General features: G+C 38.9%; 2 long non-coding RNA genes across 2 annotated transcripts; one reads left to right on the top strand and one right to left on the bottom strand.

The window, feature by feature from the left end:
• Window positions 1-3,354: 3,354 nt before the first annotated feature.
• On the bottom strand, window positions 3,355-5,602 carry LOC134450323 (uncharacterized). Its single transcript, XR_010035066.1, has 3 exons — window positions 5,473-5,602; window positions 4,049-4,253; window positions 3,355-3,636 (listed from the first exon to the last, which is right to left on the bottom strand). It is a non-coding gene; the product is annotated as an uncharacterized LOC134450323 (long non-coding RNA).
• Window positions 5,603-5,811: 209 nt separating this feature from the next.
• LOC134450322 (uncharacterized) lies at window positions 5,812-8,106 on the top strand. The gene is made up of 3 exons (XR_010035065.1): window positions 5,812-5,889; window positions 7,128-7,334; window positions 7,712-8,106. It is a non-coding gene; the product is annotated as an uncharacterized LOC134450322 (long non-coding RNA).
• Window positions 8,107-8,750: the final 644 nt, after the last annotated feature.

The following is an 8,750-nucleotide window of genomic DNA, read 5'->3' as shown; positions in this document are numbered from 1 at the left end:
TATGTAGGGAGATCTTTAGCCTCCACTTTGATGATTATTTAATATACCCTCTCAAAAGAAGTAGAGAAAGTATCGTCAATAAATCACATCACAGAGAGAAATCTGACGCATGTACGACGTACTGCATGCTGATTTTGAGTGAAGACTGAATGAATGGCCTTTCTACTTTTGTTTTTTTCTACTTTCGGGTCTTGCCGTAACCTTTCTACTTTCTTTCAGCACCTTGACATCAAATCACAGACAATGACATTGAGCACTATGTAAGTTTCTCATCTCAAGATAAATTATTAATGATAGTGGAACTGACAGTTACATTTCCGACCCCTCGAGATATAAGGGGACAGAGAATTAAAAAAAAAAAAAAAACAGCACTACATTAACACTACTATTTTAACAATAACTGACCTATAATTCTGCCATTTAAATGACTTTATGTGGTTTGTATCACTTTGATATACAGCATATACACTGTCCAGCCAAACAAAACAAAACAAGTTGCCACCAAAACATGGTCACACACTAATAAGTTGTTCGAACAGCTTTACCTTTGATTATGGCACACTTTTACTGTGGTATTGTTTCAATAAAGTGTCTGCAATGTCAAAATCTTTATTTCCATCCAGTGTTGCATTTATTTTCCAAAATGATCTTGCATTGATGATGGTAGAGTCTAACCACTTCCCAAAGCCTTTTCCAGCATATGTAGGGTTATGGGTTGGACTCTGTGGTGGTGGGCAATCCATGTGTGAAAATAATATTTCATATTCCCTGTAACACATATTCAAAAATATAGCCCAATGATTCCTGGTATTGTAATCTTGTATCTTGTAATATGGTGTGTCACCAGCAAAACAAAATCCATTGATGGAATAAACCTGGCCATTCACTATATTCAGGTTGTCAGTTGACCTCATTGCTTGAGCACTGTTGATGTTTTCACGGGTTAATTAGGCATCCATTGGTGTGTTTTGTCCCTGCTGTTTTGTTACTGGTACAGTGCTTTGGGAGGGGAGTAAGTCTATACAGGGGTGCATTTCTCGAAAGTGTAGTTGTTAGCCAGTTAGCAACTTTGATAGTTGCCAATGGGAAATTGCAAACAACAAAGTAGCTAATGTAGTTAGCAATTATGGTTTCGAGATATGCACCCCGGTAATTGTCAGTTCTTTAAGATATACGATGGCCAAGCTCTTATGTTGTTCAAACACAAAATTCTAGGCAACACTTTACAATAAGGGTACATGAATACTATTGGAATTATGTTGGAAGTAATGTATGATTTATAGTTAATTAACACATGACCTATGTATGCATTGATGGTTAGTATACTAGTAATGAGAATGGAGTCCTGCTTGGAATCATAATGACCCACTATTAACTAATTGTGCAAATCAAAGGTGAATTCATGGTGTGAGTTCCAAGTCTTAATATACCATGTATTAACACTGCTGATAACACTGCTGTTAATATATCATGTGTCCAACTGTTAATATATTGTGTATTAACACTGCTGTAACAATGCCAGATCGTGGGGAGACTGGGGTAAGATGAGCCACTTTTTACATTTTTCGTCACAGCTAAGCGATGAAGGCGTATTCGGTTAACATTTTCACATCATACCAAATTTCAAAGTGTCCTGATACTATTAGAGCAAAAACTAATTGATAAACTGTCATGGTTAAAATGATATTGCCTTTTAAACATATTTTTTCCGGTGGCTTATCTTACCCCTTGTTATGGGGTATGGTGAGCCACTGCTTGGGGTAAATTGAGCCCAGGCAAAAATCTCAGCTAAACAACTTCTATTTATTATAACAAATGTAACTAATGAATCTATGAAATAAAACAACTAAAGCAACAGAACTATGCCAAAAAATACATATTGTGGGCCCTTACAGCTTTGTTTGAATACAATGGCGAACAATGCAGAGTGAAATGTAGAAAAAAAGTTAATATTATTGTTTGAATTGGCTGAAACATGCATAAAGTCATTAATCTCAACTCACCTGGGTATGATATGAAAGAAATGATCTGATTATGCTGAAATATCATAACATGTTTTTCAACCATTATGCATCCCATTAGGATAAGCGGCTCATCTTACCCCATCTCAAAAGGCTCACCTTACCCCATGCCAAAATTATGTAAATAAATGCTCATAAAATTATCATACAAGTGCAAAGACTGAAAATATCACTCATATAGTAGCTTATTACGTAACATTTCATACATGATGAGACCAGAAATTGTTCTATTTTTGTTTTCTCTAAATCATCCATGTTTTGAATATACATTGAATTCACTTAAAGAGCAAAAAAACACATTTTCACATATATCTCTTGCCAAATTTGGTACATGCTTCACTTTTTCACAGGTGTTAGAAAAGGATTTCCACCACCTTAGAATGTGGTGACATATTAAAATGTATTCATCTTTTTCGAGAAAAAGGGGGTGGCTCACCTTACCCCGTGGCTCACCTTACCCCACTCTGGCCAGAGATCATTTCCCACTTCACATTCTTGTGACCAGCCGCAGTCATTTGTAATATTAATATACAAGCTATATCATATTATGTCCCATATGTCAAGGTCTGCTTGTTGAAAGGGGAGGGGGGGGGGGGTGTATTATTGGGTAGGCCTTCGTCTAAGATGATCTTGTAACGCAGCACCACACAAGTAATATTTTTCTGTATGAGGTCATATCTTAAGTAATGATTAATTAATGTATTATTTTAACAACATATTTGGAGTCATAATAGAAGTCATGATGACTATGGCATTAGTTAATGTATAAAGAAGAGATATTCCAAGTGTGTTAATATATACTCACAAAAGATTTTTACGCTTAACAACTGAATCTTTGCCCCTTATTCTGCGGTCATGACATGATAATGAGTACTATAGCATTAGCTAATACATGAAGAAGTGATATTCAGAATGTGTTACTATGTTACTCAGAGAGAACTTCTGATTAACTAACATTATCAATAAAAACACCAGTTTGTGTACAAATTTTAATAAGCAAAAATGTTAAACAAGGGATCACACAATAACATACCACAGGCTTACATACATTTATCCAGAGAGAGAGAGAGAGAGAGAGAGAGAGAGAGAGAGAGAGAGAGAGAGAGAGAGAGAGAGAGAGAGAGAGAGAGAGAGAGAGAGAGAAAGCGACAGACAGACCGACCGACCGACCGACCAACGCGCGCACACACACACACACACACACACACACACACGCACACGCACACGCACACACACACACACACACACACACACTCACACAGCCATTCTCCTGAAAATGTCCAAAAGATGAATCCATGGTTTACAGATGCAGAGCAAGATGCATTGTCCAAGTTGCATGGTCCACAGAGAAAGCTGGGGTTGACATACTGGGAGGCGCGCAAGGTGTTTGGATCCGCAAACTACTGACAGTGGTTCACTGTGAAGTGCCTGTAGCCTGTCGCAGTCAATGCACTCCTGTAAGTGCCCCATTGGTCACTGATGACGGTGGTTCCCGGACGCACTTGTTTAACCACACCAGCCACAAGACAGGATGTTTCTGGCGGTCACCTACTCCTAATATTCTTAATACCCACTTTTTCCGTCGCCATGTTGCACCGGCCCTTCTGTGGTGATACTGTAAATACACAAGAGAGTAAAGTAAGTGAGTAAGTAAGTACATTTTACTTAAAAAGCACATAAAACAGTACAAAACTGACCAAAATGATGAACAGATATTAAAAGGAGAAGGGAACAATGTCAGATAAAATCCATGCAGCTTGGCCTGCAAGTTTTTTTAAAAAATATGCAGCACCATGGGTGACATCAAAGCTTAAGGTGGTCCAACAACATGTTGCTGTACTGCTTCACAGTGGTACCTCTCCAGCCCCCCAGGGGAGGTTGAGATGGCTGCGGTGCTTAGTTGCCTTTAGGGGGCATTCGTCTACTTCATTTTTTAAATACTAAGTGGGGCGTTTGCAGGCTTATGATGAGGTCAAGTAGGTGTTGGGAGGCTCATGATGAAGAGAAGGGGGCGTTGGGAGGCTCACCTTGCTATTATTACAACAACTTTCATCAATAGCTGCAAACTCTCAACGATCTCCAACCATTTGACCATGGCGTCTCATGTGGGCCTTTATTGCATGATTGCAAATCCATCCGACTGTTCCAGCCATCTTTGACCATGTCCTGGAACTCTTCGCAACTCCATCCTGCATCATGTCACTCTGCCTAAAGCACAAAACCTGAAAGAAACTGACCAAAGGCAGAATATAAAAAAATAATTAAACATATGGTCAGTAGACAACACAGCACTGTAGTCTAAAATTCCCTCGTAAAGACAGTATAACCCCATTCACATTAAACTATTACTGGCAAATTCTGCCAATATCATTTCTAAAGAAAAAGTGTATGGAGTTTAGGACACTACATCTACATCTTGTGAAATGGCCGCCATACTGAATTTTCTTGTGCCCAGTGATTTTTTTCCCCTGAAGTGTGACCCTTAGAGAGTATTTCAGCTAAGTTACATGTCTTTATACCAAAGTAAGTGGCTTTTACAGTAACCATTAGTAGCAGAGACGGCCATCTTGAAAAATGGGTGCCATATTGACTTTAAGTGAGGCCAGCATTTTTTTTTCTAAAAAGTGACCCGTAGAGAATATTTCAGCCATTTACATTTTTAACCAAAGTAAAGGGTTTTATAACCCTTTAATAGCAGTGGCAGATATCTTGAAAAATGCCGGCTATATTACAATTTTGTGTGGCCAGCTTTTTTATTCAAAAAGGGACCCTTAGAGTGATTTGCCAAATTCCATGCTTTTATGCCAAAGTGTACGATTATGTCACTACGCTGCTCTAGTAGATCTAGCAGAAATTCACTCCTCTCAACTCCACTCCACAGGCACACATAGAAGTCACAAGTCCATTGGAGAGGAGTTATGTCAGTTCCATTCCACTGGCTGGTAGTGTTCTTATTTGCTACTGGTTTGTCAAATTATGCTACCAAAAGTGACCACTAGGGGCTTAAATACAGTATTGCATTTCAATGGTAAGGCATGGCAAGACACCTCTTCAAACATGTTATTTTTTTTTTTTTTGCTGGGATGTGCACTACAGGTTGAGATAATGGAACGACATAGATTTCATTTCTACAGGCTAGCAATTTCTATTGGCCTCACTAGGCTAAAAACAGAGATCTGGAAACACCACAGCAGCATATTGTCTTTCATGTATTTTACTGAATCATTTTTGTGAAATTGATAAACGAACACATAAACCTACAAAACATGTATCATAGCTGTTAAATGAAGAACCATGAATTACTGTAGCTGAGTTGCATCAAGTGTTTGCTCAGCCATTATCCAAACTAATTCGTTTTAATTGGAATTTTTAAGCTACTAAAATTTATATATGAACTACCCGCATGAAATACACTACATATAAGACGAATTGTGCAAAATAAAGTACTTACATGTGTTGTTTGAACAAGCACGTTGTAGGAGTGACAAAGAGAGCTGTCTGCATCGTTGTAGCATGGCCAAAATGGCTACAACAACGCCTTTGTTCTCACTTTCCTGTTCAACTCACAATACAAGTCACGAATAGCTTTTTAATTACATTAGTTCTACCACAATTGTAAATAGTGCACATTGCATGAAAGGAAAATCGAAATGCAGCATTTTGATTTTCATTATATGCAATAGTCAGCAGCATTTACGGTTGTGGTAAAACTAATGTAATCACCAAGCTATTCGTTACTTTTATTTTGACAAAAGATTTGAACAGGAAGTTACGAGCGGAAGTGTTATTGTAGCCATTTCGACCGTGCCACAACGATGCCGACAGCTCTCTTTGCCACCCCTACAACGTGCTTGTTCAAGCAGCTCCTGTGAGTACTTTATTTTGAATAATTCATCTCATTTGTAGTGTATTTCATGCTGGTAGTTCATATATTAATTTTAGTAACTTCAACATTCCAATTAAAACGAAGTAGTTTGGATAATGACTGAGCAATCACTTGGTGCAACTCAGCTACAGTAATTCATGGTTCTTCATTTAAGCTTAGAAACTTTGATACATGTTTTGTAGGCCTATGTGTTTGTCTATCATTTTCACAAAAACATATTAAGTAAAATACAAGAAAGACTATATGCTTCTGTTGCGTTTCTGGATCTCTGTTTTTAGCCTAGTGAGGCCAAGACAGATTGCAAGCCTGTAGAAATGAAATCTATGGTGTTGTTCCATTAGGCCTAGCAGCCTGTCGTGCACATCCCAGTCAAGAAAACTTGTTTGAAGAGGTGGCTTGCCATGCCTTACCACTGAATTGCAATATAATATACTGTATTTAAGCCCCCCAGTGGTCACTTTTGGAAGCGTAATAATTTGACAAACCAGTAGCAAATAAGATTACCAGCCAGTAGAGTAGAACTGGCAGAACTCCTCTCCAATGGACTTATGACTTCTGTGTGTGCCTGTGGAGGGGAGTTGAAAGGGGTGAATTTCTGTTAGATGTACTAGAGCAGCTTAGTGACATAGTCATACACGTTGGTATAAATGCATGGAATTTGTCAAATATACTTTCTGAGGGTCACTTTCTTTAATAAAAAAGCGGGCCACACAACATTGTAATATAGGCAGCATTTTCCAAGATGGCTGCCACTGCTATTGAATGGTTAGTATAACACCATTTACTTTGGTTAAAAAATGCAATATGACTGAAATACTATCTGAGGGTCACTTTTTAGGAAAAAAAAATGTTGGCCACACTTAAAGTCAGTATGGCGCCCATTTTTCAGATGGCCGTCTCTGCTACTAATAGTTACTGTAAAAGCCACTTACTTTGGTGTAAAGACATGGAATTTAGCTGAAATATTCTCTAAGGGTCACACTTCAGGAAAAAAAAACACTGACCACAAGATAATTCAATGTGGCGGCCATTTCTCAAGATGTAGATGTAGTGTCCTAAACTACATAAACTTTTTCTTTAGAAATGATATTGCCAGAAATTGCCTCTAATAGTTTAATATGAAGGGGTTATACTGTCTTTACGAGGGAATTTTAGACTACAGTGCTGTGTTGTCTACTGACTATATGTTTAATTATTTTTTCTATTCTGCCTTTGGTCAGTTTCTTTCAGGTTTTGTGCTTAGAAAGAGTGACATGATGCAGGATGGAGTTGCGAGGAGTTCCCGGACACGGTCAGAGATGGCTGGAACAGTCGGATGGATTTGCAATCATGCAATAAATGCCCACATAAGACGCCATGGTCAAATGGTTGGAGATCGTTGAGAGTTTGCAGCTATTGATGAAAGTTGTTTCCTTAATAAAAGCAAGGTGAGCCTCCCAAAACCCCCTTGACCTCATCATAAGCCTGCCAACGTCCCCGTTAGTATTGAAAAAATAAAGTAGACTAATGCCCCCTAAAGGCAACTAAGCACCGCAGCCATCTCAACCTCCCCTGGGGGGCTGGAGAGGTACCACTGTGAAGCAGTACAGCAACATGTTGTTGGACCACCTTAAGCTTTGATGATGTCACCCATGGTGCTGCATATTTTAAAAAAAACTTGCAGGCCAAGCTGCATGGATTTTATCTGACATTGTTCCCTTCTCCTTTTAATATCTGTATCACTTTGGTCAGTTTTGTACTGTTTTATGTGCTTTTTAAGTAAAATGTACTTACTCACTTACTTTACTCTCTTGTGTATTTACAGTATCACCACAGAAGGGCCGGTGCAACATGGCGACGGAAAAAGTGGGTATTAAGAATATTAGGAGTAGGTGACCGCCAGAAACATCCTGTCTTGTGGCTGGTGTGGTTAAACAAGTGCGTCCGGGAACCACCGTCATCAGTGACCAATGGGGCACTTACAGGAGTGCATTGACTGCGACAGGCTACAGGCACTTCACAGTGAACCACTGTCAGTAGTTTGCGGATCCAAACACCTTGCGCGCCTCCCAGTATGTCAACCCCAGCTTTCTCTGTGGACCATGCAACTTGGACTTTCCGAGTTTCATATAGGACAATGCATCTTGCTCTGCATCTGTAAACCATGGATTCATCTTTTGGACATTTTCAGGAGAATGGCTGTGTGTGTGTGTGTGTGCGTGTGTGTGTGTGTGCGCGTTGGTCGGTCGGTCGGTCGGTCGGTTGGTCGGTCTGTCTCTCTCTCTCTCTCTCTCTCTCTCTCTCTCTCTCTCTCTCTCTCTCTCTCTCTCTCTCTCTCTCTCTCTCTCTCTCTGGATAAATGTATGTAAGCCTGTGGTATGTTATTGTGTGATCCCTTGTTTAACATTTTTGCTTATTAAAATTTGTACACAAACTGGTGTTTTTATTGATAATGTTAGTTAATCAGAAGTTCTTCTCTGAGTACATAGTAACATATTCTGAATATCACTTCTTCATGCATTAGCTAATGCTATAGTACTCATTATCATGTCATGACCGCAGAATAAGGGGCAAAGATTCAGTAGTTAAGCGTAAAATCTTTTGTGAGTATATATTAACACACTTGGAATATCTCTTCTTTATACATTAACTAATGCCATAGTCATCATGACTTCTATTATGACTCCAAATATGTTGTTAAATAATACATTAATTAATCATTACTTAAGATATGACCTCATACAGAAAAATATTACTTGTGTGGTGCTGGTTACAAGATCATCTTAGACGAAGGCCTACCCAATAATACAGCCCCCCCCCCTCCCCTTTCAACAAGCAGACCTTGACACATGGGACATAATATG

This window comes from Engraulis encrasicolus, chromosome 6 (assembly GCF_034702125.1).
Source record: "Engraulis encrasicolus isolate BLACKSEA-1 chromosome 6, IST_EnEncr_1.0, whole genome shotgun sequence".
NCBI lineage: Eukaryota > Metazoa > Chordata > Actinopteri > Clupeiformes > Engraulidae > Engraulis > Engraulis encrasicolus.
This window is presented reverse-complemented; position numbering and strand designations above follow the sequence as displayed.